The 21,287-nt window shown below is 51.5% G+C and overlaps 1 pseudogene; it reads left to right on the top strand.

Annotated features, from left to right (window-relative positions):
- The first annotated feature begins 15,437 nt into the window (after window positions 1-15,437).
- Window positions 15,438-21,287, top strand: part of LOC131586342 (uncharacterized) — a 448,419-nt pseudogene continuing 442,569 nt past the window's right edge.

The following is a 21,287-nucleotide window of genomic DNA, read 5'->3' on the forward strand; positions in this document are numbered from 1 at the left end:
AGGAGAACTGGGGGGACGTTTGGAGATTTGGGATCGGGGGGATCATGGCTGAAGGAAAGGGGGAACGGGGAGAGCCGGGAAGGGCATTTGGGGATGCCAGGACTGACAAGAGGGGAGGCTGGGGCTGGCTAGATGTGGCATGGCTGGAGTTCAGGGCGTTCCTGTACCCAGGAAAGGGAGCTCCAAGGGTCCCCGGTGTCCCCATTGCCAGGAGAGGGCAGGGAAAGCCGGGATGGCTGGGAATAGGGGTCCCGGGTGTCCTCAGTGCTGAGGAAAGGAGGGGCTGGCTGCTGGGAGAGGCAGGAATGGGGGTCCGGGGGTAAATGGGTCAAGGAGAAGGGGGCTCTGGGGGCTACGGGAGGCGGGATGGCCGGGAAAGGGGTGCAGGCGTTCCTGGTGCCGGATAAGGGGGTGCAGGGTGGGACCCACGGCCGGGAATGGGGGTTCGGTGGGATGGCGGCGCCCAGGAATGGGGGTTTAGGGGCCCCTCGGCGCTCCGGAGTGGGCGATCAAAGAGTCCCGGTGCCGGGGGTCCCCCTCACCTCTCGCCGCCCCCCGGGAGCGCCCCCGGCCCCAGCGCTGGAGCCATCGCGCTGCTCCGCTGCGGCCCCGCCCACAGCTCCGGCCCCGCCCCCAGAGCCGCCTCCGGCCCCGCCATTGGCGCCGCTCTTTGCTGCCCGCCAGTGGCAGCCCGAGGCTGCAGTGACGTCACCGGTCGCCGGGCGGATCCCGGCGGCGCAGGGCGGCCAAGGCGGAAGCGAAAGTGCCCGAGGGAGCGCGGGGGGAGGGGACGGGGCAATTCCAGGGAATTCCCCGGGATCCCCTCCCGGGATCCCCCGGGACCCTCCTCGGCCGCGCACTGCGGGACCCCCGGGACAAACTGGGCTGAACTCCCGGGCCCTGCGCTCAAACTCTGCCTGGAACCCGCCGGCCTCGGCCCAAAGCGGGGGAAGCCCCGGGATCCGCGGATCCCATTTTTCCTGCGGCTGCGGCTCCCCAGCCCCGGCGGAGCAGGAGCGGGCGCTGGGAGCCCGAGCCCCGATTCCCAATCTCCTTCTCCCTCTCTCTGCTGCTCTCTCCCTCTCCTTTGGGTGATCAGAAATCCCAGAGCGGCTGGAGAGCCCCGTGCCCAGCTCGGCTTTCCCTGGAAAGGGAGGCCTGGGGGTGCGGTGCCCCGGGATGGCCGGGAATGGGGCTCCGGGGGTCCCCGGGCTGACGGAACCGGGGGATCCAGGGGCTGGCAGGGGAGGATCCCCGGGAAAGGGGGTGCAGGGCGCTGTTGGTGCAGGAGAAGGGGGTGCAGGGGGTCCCGGAGCTGGGGAAGGAGATGCGGGGGGGGTCCCAGGGCCCAGGAATGGGGATCCAAGGGGGTCCCAGGGGGGCTCCCCAAAGCCCCTCCCAGGGCACAGCAGGAGCTGGGTCAGGAGCTCTGGCAGAGACAAAAGGGGGTGAGCCCGGCATGGGGGGGGACATGGGGTGGTCACAGGCGTTCCCGGGCGGGGACACGACCCCCAGGGACCCCTCCTCACCTTCTCCCACGTACCCCAACAGAGCCTCTAAATGGATGAGCAGAGCTCGGTGACTGCAGTATGAAACTTGTTCAGTGGCACAGGAGGATTTAGAATTGAGGACAGGGGAAGGGTTTAACCCAGCCTCCTGTTTGAACAGCCAAGAGAGGGGGCTGGGAAGAAACCCATGCCTGCATTGAATTGAGAGAGATCCCAACCGGGGCTGGGAGAGATTTGAGACACACCCACCTTTGGACTTTGCTGTCCACAACACCCTGTCACATAAAGGTAAAACCTTACAAAAGAAAGGACTTGGAAAATCATGGTTTAGGATTTGTTACGTAGGCTAAGTGTAGCTAGCAGCTGGCCTGATAAGTTCCCATGCAAAAACATCTTGAGAATGAAAAGTTTTTTAGCATAAAAAACTATTCCTGGGGAGAAAAACAAGTGCACCTGTAGTAACAAGGGATCTGTCCCATGGGAATCAGTAGAAAAAGTATGTAAACATTGTTAGAGAGAAAAGTTTGGATTGATGTGTACACTCACCATTACCAACCAGTGAACTGAGTTCCCAACCAACTGGAATTAAGCACGGTGCCTTCTGATAACCATGTAAATATAAGCTGTGTGCAAGAAAGCTTTGGCTGTGATGGAAGAAGAAACAGGTGTCATTGTCCATCTCTACTACGACACACCCAACCAGGACATCGGGTCCTGCTGAAGCAGAGGAAAGAAGCAGCTCTGGTGGCCAAGTGGCACGGCCCATTCCAAGTGTCCCTGAGCACAGAAACAGCCCCAGCACAGCTGAACACGGGGGGACCCCTCAGCCTCGGCTCAAGGGCTCTGAAGCCCCGGAGATTTGGATTTCCCAGCTGCAGCAGGAGGATGGGAGGTCGCCCCTGAGCCTGCACTGAAGGCAAGGCAGCAGCAGCCAGGGCTCCCCAGTGGGGGAAGCCCCTGGGCCTGCCCACAGATCCTCTGCTCAAATCCTCGGTCTGGGCACCCTCCTTTGGCATCTCCAGCCCCTGCGGGACAATCCTGGCTGGCACTGCTGGAGCTTCAGGGCTTTCTGTGCCTGCCCTCGCCACAGCTGCTGGGGAGGGCACCGTGAGAATTCCACTCTGGCTCTCAATTACACTCTGGGCTGGCTGGGATTAGAGTATTGGAAAATATACCAAGTGTAAAATTATTTTTTATTGGATTTCTGCAGTCAGGCTTCGTTTGCATTTGCCTTGGGGAAAGGAATTGTAAAGGTTTTTTTTAAGGGATGTTCCACCACTCAGCAGAGATGAGCTTAACATCTCAACAGACTGGGAATAGCCCAAAAGATTCCCACAAAGACAACGACCATCAACAAAACACCAAGGCCCAGCAGCAAACATCAACCAACATCTACCCCAGACACTGCCCCTGGCACAGCTGGAGACACCTGGTCTGGAAAAGGCTGAGCAGGAAATGCAGGAGTGCAGACCTAATTCACATCAGAGACACAGAAATCCAGGTGCAACAGGAAACCAAACACTAAGAACTCCACAACATGGAAACAATGAACATTAAACCCATGGATTTCTATGGGTTCAGACTGTATAAAGTTTAGGAAACATCTAGTAAAACTCACATGTCATGGAATGATTTTCTCTGCACATGCAGATTATGTGTGGTTGAAATGATTCTGTTCAGAATCAAGTAATGCTTTATTTCTCTAAAGACATTGTTGGAGAGTTTTTGCTTTTCACAGTTTCAGTGAAAGGATTACACCATTAGAAGAATTTTTCGTTATAATTCTACTTTTATATTGTAAGTTCTGTTTGGGCCAGGGGTGTGAGAATCAGTTTTTAGTCAGAGGAGAAGTAAAAGAAAATACTTGATTGCTTTCTAATTTTTGCTTTTATGTTTGTGTGTGGCTCTTAGTGATAGCAAAATTATGGTATGGGTTTTTCCATGTTCACCTTTAACCTGCATTTTGAAAACTAGAAGAGTTTGAAAGGTAGCCCTTTAAAATGGAAAGAGTTAATAGAAAATTGTTAAAAAAAAAAAAAAAAAAAAAAAGCAGATGGGGGAGGGAGCCCTTCATGTGAGTCATCCCATGGCTCCCCAGGAAGAGAAGATTCATTCCAGGCAGCCAGGAGAGGAGCTTTAGAAATGCAAATTAACACCTCTGGGGCAAAGCCTGGACAATGTACCAGGGTCTTCCTGCCTGGGGGAGGAATTGGGCTGAATTCCTCTGCCCCTCACCCCAAGCTCTGCCTGCTGGCACAGATGGAATTTGCACAGCTAAAGGCAGAGCCCATGGTGAGGATATCGGACTGACACAGAAATTGGTTAAGCTGCAAAGGAAAACAGCAAATGGAGATTGTTGTGAAAACTTCACTATAAAAAATGGGCGGGAATCATCCCAGTCCCCACCTTAACTTGTGCTCTCACTTTCTGTGTTATCCAGGGTGAATTAGAGCACTGGGGTTTTTGTTACCCCAAGGGAAATCAGTTGGGAATCCAAGTATGAGCTGATTTAATTAGAGAAAAGCCAAAAATTGGTGGAGCCCTGGCTGGAGGGAGCACCCAAAAATGGGGAAAAGATGAACGGCCACCAGAACAAATCCTGCAACACCACGGACCAGCCCCTGGGAACCCTGACAAATTCATATCAGGAGCCAGAGAACCCATTTATCATTTCCATGGCATATTTAGATTACAGGATGTCCTCAAACTAATACCCAACCAGACAGCTCCAGTTCCTGACTTTCTTCCCAACCAATCCACTCAGATGAGGAACACAACATTTCACCATGGGATGGGATCAGATTATCTTTAAGCAAAAAAAAGAAACAGCTTGTGAAAAGTTAAATGACTCAAACTGCTGTTGGAAAATAGATCACAAAGGAAAAGAGGTGAAACAGATAACAAGGAAATAAGAAAGCAGCCCGTGTACTGGTCCAAACATGGAACAGATGGGAATAGAACACATCTCCATGTTTCCCGGGCAGACCATGGGTTAAAGGAATGCAGTTTGTCCTCTTATGTTCTACAGCAACTCTCATCTTTTCACCATGCAGGACACCTTGCTGAGTGCTGCTCATTCAGCAGCTGAGCAAGGGGATGCAGGGGGCAGCCAGGCCTCCTGAGCCACAAACGGCTACAAAAGGACAGAGAATGAGGGCACTGAGAGCAATCCCAAAATCAAAGAACACCCAGGAAGAAAAAACAGAGTCAGTGAGTGAATCTGCTTGCAGATATGGATTTGTACATAAGGAAGCAATGGGAGAAAGCATCATTTTCAGAAAATGTTACTAATTGACAAGGACCGCTGCTCTGACAAAGTCCCGCTAAATTCCTGAACTTCCAGAAGAACAAAGACTTAACAGAGCCATCAATATCAGATGTTATACAAAAGCGGGGGGTACATATTAACCGGGACATGCAGGAGGCAGATGGGGAAGTCTGAACCTTCCAAGCACCTCCGCCAGTGGGGAAAGGGACAGGGACACGCGGCCGGGAAAATCAGGACAAAAACGAGGCCGCGTCCTCCAGCAACTGGAGAGAGCGAATGGCAAATGCCCCATGGCCTCTCCCTTTGGGCAGCAATAAAGTCACTTGCACACCACTCCTCTGGCTCCTTTGGCCACACAAACCTCTGGCGCCGGGAATTTTCTCGCCCAGCCCCGGGCACAGCGCAGCCACCTCCGGGCTACCGACACGAACCGGGACGAGCCAGCGCTGCTCCGGCACCGGCTCCTGCCGAGGCCCCAGCGGGAAGGAGACCGCGGGCAGCCGCTCCCGCAGCGCCCTCACGCCAGGGCCAACACGGGCCGGCCACGGCACAACCCACCCGCCACAGCCCCCTGCCGCCCCCTCCCGGGCCCGCAGCGAGCCCCGAGCCCCCGCAGAACCAAGCGCGGCTCCCACCTGCGATGGCCGGGGCCGCCTCCGAGCTCCGCCGCCGCCTCACCGGGCTCCGGCCGCTGCTGCCGCCGCTGCCGGGCCCGCACAGACGCTCCGGCAATGGCGGCTCTCCTGCCCCACGGCCGCCCTGGGGGCGCCAGCGGGGCCGGGCTTGTTCCCGCTCTGCCCAATCAGAGTGCGCCAGAACCACGAGTGACGGCAGCAGCAGCCAATCGCAGCCAGCGGCGGGCTCTGCACACGGCACAGTCCCGCCCCGCGCTCTCAGGGCCCCCCGGGCTGTGTGAGGGGAAGGGCGGGGATGAGGAACAGCCCTGGAACGGGCCCGGCCCGAGCCGCCATTGAGCTCTGGATACAAACAAAGTTCTCCGCAGCTCCCGGCCCGCCTTTCCCAGCCCTGGGTGTTCGGTGTCTCCGGCTCAGGGGGAAGCCCTGGAGCCTCACTTCTCCCACCTCTAATTAGGAGCATCAGTGCATCACTCGGATTTCCCCCTAAAAGGGAAAACTGCCCCAAATCCCTGTGGATGAGTGGGGGAGGAGAGAGATTTCTGGCAGAAAACTCCAAAAACTCAGAGCAGGATCATGAGACATAAAGGAAGACCCTTAAAACCAGCTCCCCCCACCCCTCCCTCCTCCCAGCTGTGCCTGCTCCCCCGCAGTGCAGGGACACAGGGAATGGGGCCATGGTCACTCCATCCCCCCGGGCTTTTCCCGCTGCTCAGGGACAGGAGTCGTTCCCCTGCTGCACCCTGGGCTCTCTGCCACCGGAGACTTCTCCAGGAACTTCTCCAAGCTGGGTCCATCCCATGGGGAACAGCCCCCTCACAGTGCTGCAGCGTGGGTCACTCTGCCACGGGCTCAGTCCTTCTGAAAAGAGCAGGCAAGGAGAGCAGCTCCTTTTTAATGCCTTTATTGAGGGCAGCTCTAGGTGGGGGAGCTCAATGCTGCTCCCGATGGATGACCCAGAGGAGGAGATGTTCAGCTTTGCCACAGGGCAGAGCTGGGGATTCTGTCTTCAGGAGAGCGTCTAGAAGGACTCTGGTTTACTGTAAATCTTGGGTAGTCGTGGAGAGCAAATGTTGTGTAGTTATGGTGATAAAGTCCGGAACATCAGTCAGTTGCTCAATGTTCTCCCTTGCTCCTCAGCGTAGTTTGGAGTCTGTTTCGTGCCACAGCTCACTGATTCTAGAGGTCTTTGGATGTTAATCCCACTCTCTCTGGGTGCTACCCCCCATGGGAGTTGGGCTCATCTACACACTGGGTGCTGTCATCGGTGCCATTGGGGGGTGCCGGGAGCAGCAGAGGCAATAGACAAGGCCAGGTGGCATTAACAAGGCTGGTACAACAACATTGGTATTTAACAAACATGACACAACATGAGGTACATTAACAAAGAAGGCCCCTTACGGTGACAACATTCTACTGTTCAAACTGTAAAACATCTCTGTGTACTGATCAGGAGGTCACGATTTACTCTTCACAATCCTGATGCTGAATGTCTCCTTAGCAGGTCTGGTCACAGAGAAGAATGAGCCCCTTGTGGGCTGCCCCTGTTTGGACAACCTGCTCCTCACCCCGAGCCTCAGCATGTCTGACATCGCCCACCTGGGACTGACATCCCAAAACATTGAGAACATTTATCAATTTTTCTTTATCATTAAAATCTAATTAATTTATAAAAATAAAATTTTACTTTTTATAATAATATTATTCTGTATTCTTATAACCTTGTTTTTGCATTTATATAAAAGAATTGATACATTTTCAGGAACAAAACATTATTGTTCTCTGGCTCTAAGTACCACAATTCCCTTCATTAATTAACTGACCACTATTTCTCCCTCTTTATGCTAATTACTCCTATTTTTAGCCCGTTATTCATAATTCTGAAATTATTCTCAGACAGGGTAAAAGGGGCCACTTTGGGGTCCATGGAAACTTTGCTGGGGAACATTTGGGGCAGTTTCAGGTCTGGGAAGGGATTTAGAGGGCACCTAGGGGTCTGGAGGACACTTGGGGGAGCCGAGTGAGCACTTGGAGGGGCACTTAGGGATTCTGTGGGACAATTCGGGATCCAGGGGAGCACTTGGGGGTCCAGGGGGGCACTTGGAGGTCAGGGAGGGGAATCTGGGGGCCCTTCGGAGTCCGGGCGGGCACTTGGGGGGCTGTAACAGGGAATCTATGGGCCGCGGGGGATGATGGGAGTTGTAGGCGCCGGTATAATACGGTCTAATGGGGCCGCGGAGCATCATGGGAGTTGTAGGCGCAGCTCCAATGGATTCCGGTGAGGCGCGGGGCATGACGGGAGATGGAGTCCCGGCTGGAATAGCGCTCTATGGGCGTCGCGGAGCATGATGGGAGCTGTAGTTCCGGAAGTGGCTCGGAAGGCGCGTTTGGCGGTGCGGGGAAGCGCTTGGAGAACACTTTTGTGTCCGAGCTGTGGCTGCAGGTGCTCGGGGCGAATGTATACGGCTTGGGAGCACTTGGGGGGAGCCTGGGGAGCTGTAACCGAGCTCTTTAGTGTTATAAATTCACTCAAGAGAGTGTTAAAGTTTAATAAAGGGAAGTTTTATTAATTATAGCAAGCAAGCAATAAGCAAAAGACAGCGCTGGACAGCCGGAAAGCGATCCCGCTTTGCCGCGGCCGTGCTTCCGTTTTTCGTGTGTCTCCTTTTAATCAGTCCGGCTCTCCGGGCTCTCCTGTGACGTGTCCTTCCTCGGGTCTTTCTGCGCATGCGCCTTCATCGGTCTAGGGGTCCGATCGTTCGGTCTTTACCTTATCTTCCTTTAACTTTTCTTCACTGTTCTCTGTAAAGGCTTAGCTCAGTAATTTTTTGGAATGCAAGGAATCTTAGCAAGGACATGATAAACGTCAGTAGCTATACAAGCATCAGTTACTATGCATACGTAAGTAACTATCGTAAGTAAGTAAGGGGTAAATAACAATCTTGATTTTACAGAACATAACATTACAGGATATCATATCTGCATGTTTAGTCGAACAAAAGGGTCTCTGTTTATCACAATCCCCCCTTTTTCTATTCCCTACTTTTGTTCGCTAAATCTTTGCAATTCTTTTTTTACTTAGTTCTAAATAATCTTCGGTTTCTGCTTCATTTAAGGTTTCATAAGGTGAGCTGCTTCTAACTTGCTTTTTACAATGTTAATAACTTTATTAAGAATGCAAGGGCTAAAAGTAAGTCTTAAGATTAGTAAAATTAGTGGTCCTGCTATAGTAGATAGTAAAGTTGTTTGCCAGGGAGAATAATTAAACTAGGATTCGTACCAACTCTGTTGCATTTGTTCTTTCTTTCTCTTTTCCAGTTCTTTTTGTGATTTGGCCATGGTTTCTCTTACTATCTCGCTTTTATTTACATATACACAACACTCTTATTTAAGTGTAGTACACAGGCTCTCTTTTTGTAAAAATAATAAGTTTAATCCTCTTCTATTTTGCAAGACTACTTCAACCAGTGAGTCTAGGGAGTCTGTGAGGTCTTTTATGGATTCATCAATTCTTCTTAAATTTTCATCTACTGAAATTTTAAGCTCTTTAAGCCCCTGGTGTTGATTAACTAAGGATGCTACACCTGTTCCTAGTCCAGCTCCTTTTATGCTTAGTAATACGGCTATTGTTAATACTGTGAGGGGTTCTCGTTTCACCAAATGGTGTTCTGAGTTTTGGTATTGTGTATACATATATTCTTCAGAATGATAAATAATTCAGGGAACTATTATAACTTGTATACAAAATTCATAGGTTTCATTAAAGGCTGTTACAGAGACACATGGGGTTACTCCTAAAGTGTTACAAACCCATTTAGTATTAGGTGCTGGAATCAGCTACTAAGCCGGCTTGCGAGGGTCATTAATGTGTATTTTTGTCTGACATAAGTGTTTCTTATCTGGGGGCACATTTCCCACACATTTCCCTTTTCCAGTGACTCTAGATAATGTTATTCCTGGAGTGTTTTCCCTTCCCGATTTCCATAAACAGGCAGCAGGATTAGTGCCGTTTACTCTTTTTGGTTCTGCTATGGAGCCTATGGCCTCATAAAAGGGTGGGTTAATGTTATAGCATAACTAACATTCTCTAGTTAAATTTGGGTGTGTGTCATTTAATACTTTAAAGGTAGCTTGCAATATTTTCCAAAGAACTTCATTTCCATATTCTTGGGGTGTCTCTACTGTAGTTGTTACTTGTGTGCTATTTTCTAAATTTTCTGAATAGTTACTCTGATCTCTTACTTTGGGATCTATTACTCCCCACACCACTGGATTTGGTCCAACAGATCCCGAATCATGTGGAACCATTTCTTTCTTTATAAGAATGTGCACTCCCCGATCTTTTCTGGGTTCCCATACCCTGAGACCCCAGGTTCGTCCCAGTAACCACCCAGCGTCTTGAGACTGTGTAATATTGATGTAATGAAATTTACAAGTCCCAGTATATGTTACTTCCCCTGAGGGGCTTATCCAGGGCTTTATACATCTATGTGGACTCTGTTCAACCTTTAAATACTTATCTGGGTTCTGTACTTTTTACTCTATGGAAATTGTTTCACAGCCTCAATATTTATAGTAAAATTCCCCAGGGTAATTACAATATTCTCTGCCTGGATTAGAAGCTGGGCACATATATAGTACTTTACGTCTGGGCAGGATACGATTAATACTCTTTTACTTAATAAGAAAATCTAGTGTAACTTGAAAACTAGGGGCCCCAAAGGTGATCTGTGATTGAATAATAGCCTGGTCTTCCTATTGGATTAAAGACTAATTAAAAGGGTTCGTGAGTTTTACTTATACAAATGTTAAATGTGCTAATTAAGATTGTAAATGTTATTAACTTCTTTAATGAGCATTAGCTTCCCCTGCTATAATAGAGGCTTTTCTTTTGTATAGTGTTAGTTTTGATTTTCCAAAAATTATTTCGCTGGGTTGTATCATTTCCATTCTTGTGCCATTTCCTGGTCCATGACCTCTTGGTCCCATGTATATTGGAGTGTTTCCTTCCACAGTTTATTACTCCTCTGCCTCTCCCATCGTCGACCCGGTTGCCACGGGACACGGGGTGTACCATCTTCTCGGCAGCAAGAGTATTCTTCGGGAGGGAAATTACTCCTTCTCTTATTAATTCTTTGTATGTATTTTTTTCAACTTTTATGCTTTACTAAAGGGGTATTACACCTCAATTCCTGGAGACACTGTCTGCACAACCCAGCTACTATATTTACTATAAAAGGTGCAGGTTCGTTTGGATGGTAATAATACAAGGGGTTAACTCCTCTGGCATAAATAGTCCACCACTCCTCTGATTTTGTCTCAAATTTTTTTTTTGCTCGTATTCTAGTTATTAAGGGCCAATCCGTGAGTTTTCTCTGGGCAGTGTAGCAAGATCTACACACCCCTCTTAGTGGGTAGCCTCTATGACAGTGGGTCTACTAATGTTCTTTACATATTATACATTTAAAACAAACAAAAAGATAACAATTCTGACATAAAGTACAGCCTATTTTTACACTTCTATTATATATTTCTTTACTACTAGATGGGGGTATTTTATATTCTATATAAAAAATCTTTATGAAATTTACTATTTATAAGTTTTTAAGCCGGTTAATAGTCCTTGGATGTTACTTTGTTCGGGATATCTTAAGTCTCAGGTTCCTAGCCGGGCTAACCACTTCTCAGTTATTAGTCTTTTGTGGCTTCACAGGTCTCTTTATACGACTGGCATGTGTCCACTCCTTTTCAGCTGTTCGAACTACAGAGTCAGTTGTTAATAACACTTGGTACGGCTTTTTTCACTTCGGTGTTAGGGATTTTCTTTCTAGTGTCTTATCAGCGCTTACTCTCCGGGTTGTACCTGAGAGTGTAGGGCAGTTGAAGATAACTCCATTCTCGGTCACTATTAAAAACTCAGAAATCTCAGTTAGAATAAAACAGTATCTCTTGTCACTTGAGGGACGAAGAGGGTTGAAACCAGAAATAGATAGATTGTTAAGTAAGGGACTATTAGAACCATGTATGTCACTCTTTAACACACCCATACTGCCAGTAAAGAAGCCAGATGGGACTTATCGTTTGGTACAAGATTTAAGAGAAATTAATAAGAATTTAATAAACGTACAGTGGCACGGTTCCCTGTAATAGCAAATTCGTATACATCATTAAGCAAATTGGGACCTGACAGTCTACAGTACAGTGTTATAGATTTAAAGGATACATTTTGGGCCTTGGTCTCATCTCTTGATGAGACTAGTCGAAATTATTTTACATTTGAATGGGAAGATCCAGACACAGAGAGGAGACAACAATTGAGATGGACACTATTGCCCCAGGGATTTACAGAACCTCTCAACTTGCCTGGACAAGCACTAGAACAGATTCTACAGGATTATCAGACAGACCCAGGAGTGACTCTGATACAATACGTGGATGATTTGCTTTTAGCTGGAAAGAGGAGGAAGATGTAAGGAGAGAGAGTATTAAATCGTTAAATTTCCTGGGTTTAAAAGGATTGCAAGTATCTAAGGCAAAGCTCCAATTTGTGGAAAAGAAGTAAAATATTTAGGCCATTACTTTAGAAAAGGGGAAAAAAAATAGACTCTGAAAAAAATACAAGGAATTTTGTCACTACTAATTCCTAAAAATAAAAGACAGATACGTCAAATCTTGGGATTAACAGGGTATCGTAGACAGTGGATTGAAAACTATAGTAGTAAAGTATAATTTTTATATCAAAAATTGACACAGGAGGGAGTAATAAAATGGAGTTTAGAAGATACAGAAAAATTCCGGGAACTACAAGAAAGTTTAATTCATGCTCCTGTCTTGAGTCTCTCAGATTTAAAGAGACCCTTTTACTTGTTTGTAAATGTAGAAAATAGGGTCGCCTCTGGAGTCCTAACTCAGGAGTGGGCAGGGAGGAAGAAGCTAATAGGGTATTTATCAAAGATCTTAGACCTTGTGAGTAAAGGCTGGCCAGCCTGTTTACAAGTAGTAGCAGGATGTACCTTACTGGTAGAAGAAGCTAGCAAAATCACCTTTAATAGCAATTTGAAGATAATGTCCCCTCATAACATTCGGGGTGTGCTACAACAAAAAGCGGAAAAATGGATTTCAGATGCTAGACTTTTAAAACATGAAGGAATTCCAACTGAAGCCCTAAACTTAATATTAAAAACCACAACTGTACAAAACCCGGCTGCCTTTTGTATGGAGAACCTGAAAGTAAATCTTTGACACATGACTGTATAACTACAATTGAGGAACAAACCAAAATTAGACTTGATCTGGAAGAAGAGGAATTAGAAAGCGGAGAAAAGCTGTTTGTGGATGGGTCCTCCAGAGTGATAGAAGGAAAGAGGAAAATAGGCTATGCTATAATAAGAGGACCTGATATGCAAGTTCTAGAATCAGGTCCATTAGACAAATCTTGGTCAGCCCAAGCCTGTGAATTGTATGCAGCATTAAGGGCATTGAAATCACTAGAAGGAAAGGAGGGGACAATATATACAGATTCCAGATATAGTTATGGGGTGGTGCATATGTTTGGTAAACTGTGGGAAGAAAGAGGTTTAATAAACTCTCAAGGGAAAGATTTGGTTCATCAAAAACTTATAATTACAGTATTAAAGGCCCTGAGAAGGCCCAAGAGGTTAGCAGTGTTTTATTTGAAAGGACACCAGAAGGGAATAGACTTGAGGAGTAGAGGAAATAATGCTGCTGATTAGGAGGCAAAACAGGCGGCATTACAAACAATGGTCATAAAAGAAAAAAAAAGGGAGGGACAGGAAGAAACTTTAGAACATAAGAATAGTGACTTAAGAAGTAGATTTACTGAGGAAGAAAGGCCAAAACTCCCAGAGACAGGAGCAATAGAAAACTCAGAGGGGAGATAGCCTCTCCCAGATGGCCGGGAAGTACTACCAAAAGCCATAGCTCAAAGAATATTAGAAAAATACATCAAAGAACACATTGGGGAGCACAAAGGTTAATAGATTATTTTGCAGCAAAGTATATGAGCACAGGTATTCGAAACTTAGCTAAGCAAATTACTAGAAGCTGCCTCCCATGTTTAAAAACAAATAGGAAAAATCTCTGAAAATTACCTTATGGAGGGAGACCCTTAGCAAAAGACCCTTTGCAAATATTCAAATTGACTTCACAGAACTACCAAAGGTAGGAAGATTTAAATACTTCTTGGTCCTAGTGGATCTTAGTAGATCAAAATCCTAGTGGATTTTCTACTCAGGTCTTTGCATAAGCACTTTCCTCTGGGTTAAAGGGGATCCTTTGTTCCCAGGAATTTAATTTTTGTTTAACCCACTCTTCGGTTGATCCAAATATAGGCCAAAATACATTCTTTGAAATTTCTTTCCCTCTCTATATTACTACACAATAATTACTACACAAAATCATTTTTGCCCTATCTTTATTTTCTGTCCCTGGGAAATGTTTCCAATTATCTAGTATAAAACTCAACGGACTATCTTTAGGTATCGGTGGGAGTTTAACAGGTACAGGAGGCTTGCTCTTCCCCTGTCCCATTCTTCCGGAGTGCCTTCAATCACACAATTCCTTTCGCTTCCCCTCGTTCGTACCGCTCTTGCTCGGGGAATCCAGCTGCCGGTTCCCCTCTCAGACACACACACTCACCACACTCCGGGATCCCGACCCCGCCCAGACGGATCCCCGTTATACTCACGCGTCCCACGTCCTGCGTCTTCGTCCGGACTCTGTGCACAGAATTTAAGGGGTCGACCGGTCTCCCTTTTGCTTATTGCTTTAATTTTAGGTTCGTCGGTGCAATTGAGGCAGGAACCGGCCCCCCCGGGCTGCTAAACCTTAGAGCGGGGCGCACCCCGGAAGTGCCGATCCGTCCTACAGATTGCATCCGAGTCACGGCACCAAATTGTTATAAATTCACTCGAGAGAGTGTTAAAGTTTAATAAAGGGAAGTTTTATTAATTATAGCAAGCAATAAGCAAAAGACAGCGCTGGACAGCCGGGAAGCGATCCCGCTTTGCCGCGGCCGTGCTTCCGTTTTTCGTGTGTCTCCTTTTAATCAGTCCGGCTCTCCGGGCTCTCCTGTGACGTGTCCTTCCTCGGGTCTTTCTGCGCATGCGCCTTCATCGGTCTAGGGGTTCGATCGTTCGGTCTTTACTTTATCTTCCTTTAACCTTTCTTCACTGTTCTCTGTAAAGGCTTAGCTCAGTAATTTTTTGGAATGCAAGGAATCTTAGCAAGGACATGATAAACGTCAGTAGCTATACAAGCATCAGTTACTATGCATACGTAAGTAACTATCGTAAGTAAGTAAGGGGTAAGTAACAATCTTGATTTTACAGAACATAACATTACAGGATATCATATCTGCATGTTTAGTCGAACAAAAGGGTCTCTGTTTATCACATTTAGGGCACGGGGCACGGCAGGAGGTTTGGGCGTGGAACTGTGTTCCGAATGGCTCAAATAGCACGAGGGATTGAGCGGGAGATGGGGTTAGGGAAGAAGTGGAGGAGGGAGGAAGAGGGGGAGCAAGAGGAAGAGGAGGGACAAAGGAGGATCAGGGAAAGGAGAAGGAACCACGAGGTCCAGCACTCCCTCAATTCACAGCCGCCTACCTATGGGATCATCACACCCCATCCCACAGGTGACCGGGGAGGGGGACCTCAGCCAAGATATTTTAGGTGCTCCCTATTTTGGGCTGCTTGAGGGGACGTTTGGAGAATGAAGAAATCCAAACCTGAGCAGAAAATGCCCCTTGGGGGTAAATTGGGGGTCCTGGCATCCCTAAGTGGGGAGCTGGTAACCGGGGGAACTTTTTGGATTCTTGGCACTCCCAGCAGCCTGGGGAGGGCAGGGACTGAGTAGACAGAGGACACCCAGTGCAAGAGTGACCCCCAGCAGCTGGGACAGAGAGGAACCCCTGAACACCAAAGTGGAGAGACCAGAGACGGGGAAGTCCTGGGAGACATTTTCAGGGCTGAATCTTGGTGTTTGGGAGGTTTTTATGGACTCCAGATGCCCGGTGACTTCTGGAGATGGACTTGGGTAGAGGGACCTTCAAACTCAATGTGCTCATCCCCTGTTCGCCCCAAACCAGGATTTCCCATTCCCAAATCTTGTCTGGATGGAGAAGGAGGCTGCGAGGAAGAGGAAGATGCCCCAGGACACCCAGGCAGGTGAGGAGGAAGTCAGTGCCCCTTTCCCCCTCTCTCCTGCTCCATCTCCCAGCGCAGCCTGGCCCCCGGCTGCAGGACAACCCCGCTGCCGATGCCGTCCTGCCAGGGACCCACTGGGGGGATCTCCTTCCCCTTCCCTCTGGCACGGAGGCAAATCCCATCCTCTCCTTGTCCTTCCTCCCCCAGACAAGGAGCTGAGGATGGAGACCAGGGAGGAAAGATCCCCACAGCAGAACCTCGTGGAAGAGGCCATTGTGAGCAGCTCCATGGCTGAGGAATGTAATGGGGAGGAAAATCTGCAAAGATCCCGCAGGAGGAGGGGCTCCAAACCCATCCCAGGGTGCTCTGAGGAGGAAAGACCCACCCTGTGCCGGGAAGGCGGCCGGAGATCCAGCCAGGGCTCTGAGCTGGTGGTCCATGAGCAGCTTCAGGATGGGGAGAAGCCCTACAAGTGCTTGGAGTGTGGGAAGAGCTTCAGCCAGAGCAACAGCCTGATCCACCACCAGATGATCCACACTGGGGGAATGGCCCTACGAGTGTGGGAAATGTGGGAAGGGCTTCAGCTTCAACTCCGAACTCATCATCCACCAGCGCATCCACACTGGAGAGGCCCTACGAGTGTCCTGAGTGTGGGAAGAGGTTTCACAGCAGCTCCAATCTCCTCCAGCACCAGCAGATTCACACGGATTAGAGGCCCTTCCGCTGCCCCGACTGTGGGGAGGGCTTCAAGCGAAACTCCAACCTCATCAAGCACCAGCGCATTCACACTGGGGAGAGGCCCTATGAGTGTGGGGAATGTGGGAAGAGCTCCAGCCAGAGAGGTCCCACCTCACCATCCATCAGAGGATCCACACCAGGGAACGGCCCTATGAGTATGGGGAATGTGGGATGACCTTCAGCCGGAGGTCCCACCTGACCATCCACCAGATGATCCACACTGGGGAGAGGCCCTACGAGTGTCCCCAGTGTGGGAAAATGTTTCAGACCAGCTCCAATCTCCTACAGCATCAGCTGATTCACACGGATGAGAGGCCCTTCCGCTGCCCTGACTGCAGGAGGGGCTTCAAGAAAGACCCCCACCTCATCAGGCACCAGCGCATCCACACTGGGGAGAGGCCCTACGAGTGTCCCCAGTGTGGGAAGAGCTTCAGTGAGAGCTGTCACTTGAGCAAACACCAACGGAGGCACTGGTAAGGGAAGCTCTGCAAATGCCCCAAAGTGCAGGATAAGCTTTCTCCACAGCTCCAGCCTCATCCCCCCTTGGAGGACCAACATAGGGCAGAGACCTGGTGATCCATGTTCCCTGTGATCCATGATGGGAAGACACCTGTCCCTTTTCTTGCCCGTGGCAATGACATGATTTGGGATCAAAGAATGTGAGAGTGTGATCATGGCCCATTATATTCAGTCCCACTTCAGGTCACTGCCAGGGGCAGGAAAAGGACTCCCTGTCTCTCACCAGAGGAGAAGAGTGTCCTTTCCTGGCAGGAGGAAATACGTGGCCAGGAAGAGCCGGTCGATGACATTTTAGTTTTCCCAGTAAATAGATTGTCTTATCCCTTCTGTTATCCAAATTGTTTCTGTACCTATTTGTTCCTTATCCCATTGCTGTTGTCAATAAATTGTTCTTATCCCAGCCTGGGATCTTTGCCTTTTCTGCTTTCCATGGGAGGTGGGAGGGAAGCGAGCGGCAGAGCCGTATTAGCAGGAGCAGGAAATTGGGGAATGCCATTCCTGAAGCCCAGCCCGTGGAAACCGAGCATCCCAGCTGGTGCCAGGCCTGGTTGCCATGGGCAGCAGCCTTGGGAGCGGGTCCCTGGCTGGGGGCTGTGGGAACCTCTTCCCTCTGGTGCCCAGGGACAGGAGTGGAGGGAGCGGCTGGAGCTGAGGCGGGCAGGTTTAGGCTGGATGTGAGGAAAAGGTTTTTCCTGTGAGGCTGCTGGGGCACTGAACAGGCTCCCCAGGGAAGGCTCCCAGCTCCAGGGCTGGCTGAGCTGCAGCAGCGTTTGGCCAGCGCTGCCAGGCCCAGGCTGGGATTGTTGGGGTGTCCTGTGCAGGGCCAGCAGTTGGACTGGAGGATCCCCATGGGTCCCTCCCAACTCAGCCAATTCTGTGGCTCTGTGATCCCATGAGCCTGGGGATGGGACTGCAAATGGTTGCCATGGCAATGGACTCTGGCTCCAGGCCTGAGCTGGTGTCCATGGCAACCACCCCTGGCATGGGGCCATAGCAACAGGGGCTGTGATGGTTGTCATGGAAACAGACCACAGCAGAGAGACAGCTCTGGCCAGAAGCAGCTCCTGAGCACAGCCCAGCAGGGCTGGGGCCCTGTCAGGGCAGCTCAGGGACACGAGCAGGCCCAGACAGAGCTCCCAGGGGCTCAGCACTGTCAGGGGCTGTGGGATGTCCCAGAGGGGGCTGTGTCACAGTGGCACCTCTGTGGCTGTGTCCTGGAGCCCCAGAGCAGCTGTGATGTCAGAAATAGGCTGTGTGACAGCTCAGAGTTTGTTGTGTGACGTCACTGTGCAGCTATGGCATCATAGAGGGGACTGTGTGACATCACAGAGAAGGCTGTGACATCATGACATGGCTGTATGACATCATAGCGCCATGTATGACATTGGCGGGCAGCAAAGAGCGGCGCCAATGGCGGAGCCGGAGGCGGCTCTGGGGGCGGGGCCGGGGCTGTGGGCGGGGCCGCAGCGGAGCAGCGCGATGGCTCCAGCGCTGGGGCCGGGGGCGCTCCCGGGGGGCGGCGAGAGGTGAGGGGGACCCCCGGCACCGGGACTCTTTGATCGCCCATTCCGGAACGCCGAGGGACCCCTAAACCCCCATTCCTGGGCGCCGCCATCCCACCGAACCCCCATTCCCGGCCGTGGGTCCCACCCTGCACCCCCTTATCCGGCACCAGGAACGCCTGCACCCCTTTCCCGGCCCTCCCGCCTCTCGCAGCCCCAGAGCCCCCTTCTCCTTGACCCATTTACCCCCTGGACCCCTATTCCTGCCTCTCCCTGCAGCCAGCCCCTCCTTTCCTCAGCACTGAGGACACCCGGGACCCCTATTCCCAGCCATCCCGGCTTTCCCTGCCCTGTCCTGGCAATGGGGACAGCGGGGACCCTTGGAGCTCCCTTTCCTGGGTACAGGAACGCCCTGAACTCCAGCCATGCCACATCTAGCCAGCCCCAGCCTCCCCTCTTGTCACTCCTGGCATCCCCAAATGCCCTTCCCGGCTCTCCCCGTTTCCCCTTTCCTTCAGCCGTGACCCCCCCGATCCCAAATCTCCAAATGTCCCCCCAGTTCTCCTCTCCCTGCGTTCCCTGCACGCGGCGCTGTCGGAGCCCGGCCCGGGCTTCCCGCAGTCCATGTCCATGGGGTCCCTGGCTGGGATCCCTTTCCAGCGCCGCCGCAGCGAGCGGGGCCGGGCGGAGCCGCAGCCCCGGGGATGGTGGTCGGAACCGAGCCGGGATCTTGGGATAGCCAGGGCTGGGATATTGAGATAGCCAGGGCTGGGATATTGGGATAGCCAGGGCTGGGATATTGGGATAGCCAGGGCTGGGATATTGGGATAGCCAGGGCTGGGATATTGGGATAGCCAGGGCTGGGATATTGGGATAGCCAGGGCTGGGATCTTGGGATAGCCAGAGCTGGGATATTGGGATAGCCAGGGCTGGGATATTGGGATAGCCAGAGCCGGCACAAGGAGTGGCACCGGCACGGGGCCAGCGGGGAGCTGCAGATGCTGCAGTAGCGGCACAGCCAGAGCGGGGCTGAGCGGGGGGAGCCGGGGCTGGGGGATCTGTGGGGCTGCGATGGCAACTGTGGCACCGCCATGGGGATCCCTGAGATCCAGGCTGAGGGATTAACAAATTCCCTGGCTCACAGCTGCAGGGAATGTCTCTGGAAATATGTCAGATATGTGCGGGAGGTGCTGGAGTGTAAAGGTGGGGAGGGCAGAATTCCCAGGGAATGTGGGAATGGGAATGTGGGATTTGGGAGGACAAAATTTGGGAACGTTTGAATTCCCATGGAAATTCCATGGATGGATCTCAGACATCATCCCATTCCCACGGGACCTCCATGGATGGATCCCGCTGCTGTCCCATTCTGTAGATGGATCTCACTGCCATGCCATTCCCATGGAATTCCATGGGCAGATCTTCCTATCCCACTGCCATGGGAGCTCCAATCCGGTTCCCCCCAAACCCATCCTGGGGGACCCCCCATGACCCACCCATCCACCCCAAACTCTTCCTGGGTCCCCCCTCATCCCCCCACAACGGGAATTCCTGGGAGTCCCCCTGTGTCCCCTCCCCCAGGACTTTGGGGGTCTCACCCGTCCTGTCCGTGCACCCCCAGATTTCTTCCACAGCCCCCCTGTGATGGTGGAGGGTGGGGGCCGAGTGCTGGTGCCCCCCTGCCTGCAGCAGATCCAGCGGTGAGGGCAGTTTGGGGGGTCCCTCAGCATTTGGGGTCCCTGGGATTTGGGGTGACCCCCCGGGCTCTCCAGGATCTCCCTGAACACGCTGACGCTGCCCGTGCACAGTGAGAAGGTTCAAACCCAGCACGGGGTCCCCAGCACTGCCACCCACATTGCCCAGGTACCCCCAAACCTGCCGAGAACCCCCAAACCCCCCGGGGCACCCCAACCTCCCCGGGATCCCAAACACATCCCTGGATGCTCCAAAAACTCCCCAAAATGGCAAAACCCCATACAGACATTGAGAAGGTTCATACCTGGCATGGGGTCTCCATCTCCTTCACCAGCAGGTTCCCCAAAACAGCCTTGGGACCCCCAATTCCACCCCCAGGATCACCCACATTCCCCCATCTGGACCCCTGTAAACACCCTTGAGAACCCCAAAAAAATCACCGTGGCCCCAAAAACACCCAGAACTTCCGAAAACCCCCAGGAACCCCTCACAAAGGTTTATACCCAGCACGGGATCCCCATGGCCATCATTGGCATCTCCCAGGTGGAGATCTCCCATTGGCATCTCTCCAAGCCCTCCCGGGACCCCCAACCCCTCCCGGGGCTTCACTGCCGGAATCACCGGGAGTGGTGTTGCCCTTTACAGTGGTACCCAAAAATACCGGGGTCCTTAAAGCGGCCATGGTAGAGAGAACCCCCAAAATCCACCCTGGTGGAGAAAACATCCCCTACAGGGGCTTGGGGTGGGGACAGCCCTAAAAATGTCACTTAAAGCCGTCATGATACACCCCTAAAAAGGGGCTTATGGACCTGCGGCCGCACAAACACCCTAAAATGGGGAGGAAAATACACCCCTGTAGTGGTGGGATCCCCCCCCAAAAAACCTGAAAAAGAGAAAAACTCCTCTTCAGAGAGGCCTGAAGACCCTGAAAGGCCCTGGAAGAGGGACAAGATCCCCTCCTCTGCTGGGGCCTCCCCGAGCCGGGAACTCTCCCGTTCCTGCACTCGGGGGAGCCCCGAACGACGGCGGCTCCTGGGCTGAGCCCCCCCTCAGCCGGGGCTGCGGGGGGAACTGGGGGGGCTGGGACGGGGCTTGGGGGTCCTGGGGTGAACTGGGGGACCCTCAGTGCTCCCACCTCCCCCTGTCCCCCTGTCCCGCCCCGTTCCCATTGTTCCCCCCAAACCTCCGCTGCCCCCAGCTCGGTTTGGGGGGGACCCAGCCCTTTCCCATCGTGTCCCGGCCCGGCCCCGCTCACCCGA

This window comes from Poecile atricapillus, chromosome 19 (assembly GCF_030490865.1).
Source record: "Poecile atricapillus isolate bPoeAtr1 chromosome 19, bPoeAtr1.hap1, whole genome shotgun sequence".
Lineage (NCBI taxonomy): Eukaryota > Metazoa > Chordata > Aves > Passeriformes > Paridae > Poecile > Poecile atricapillus.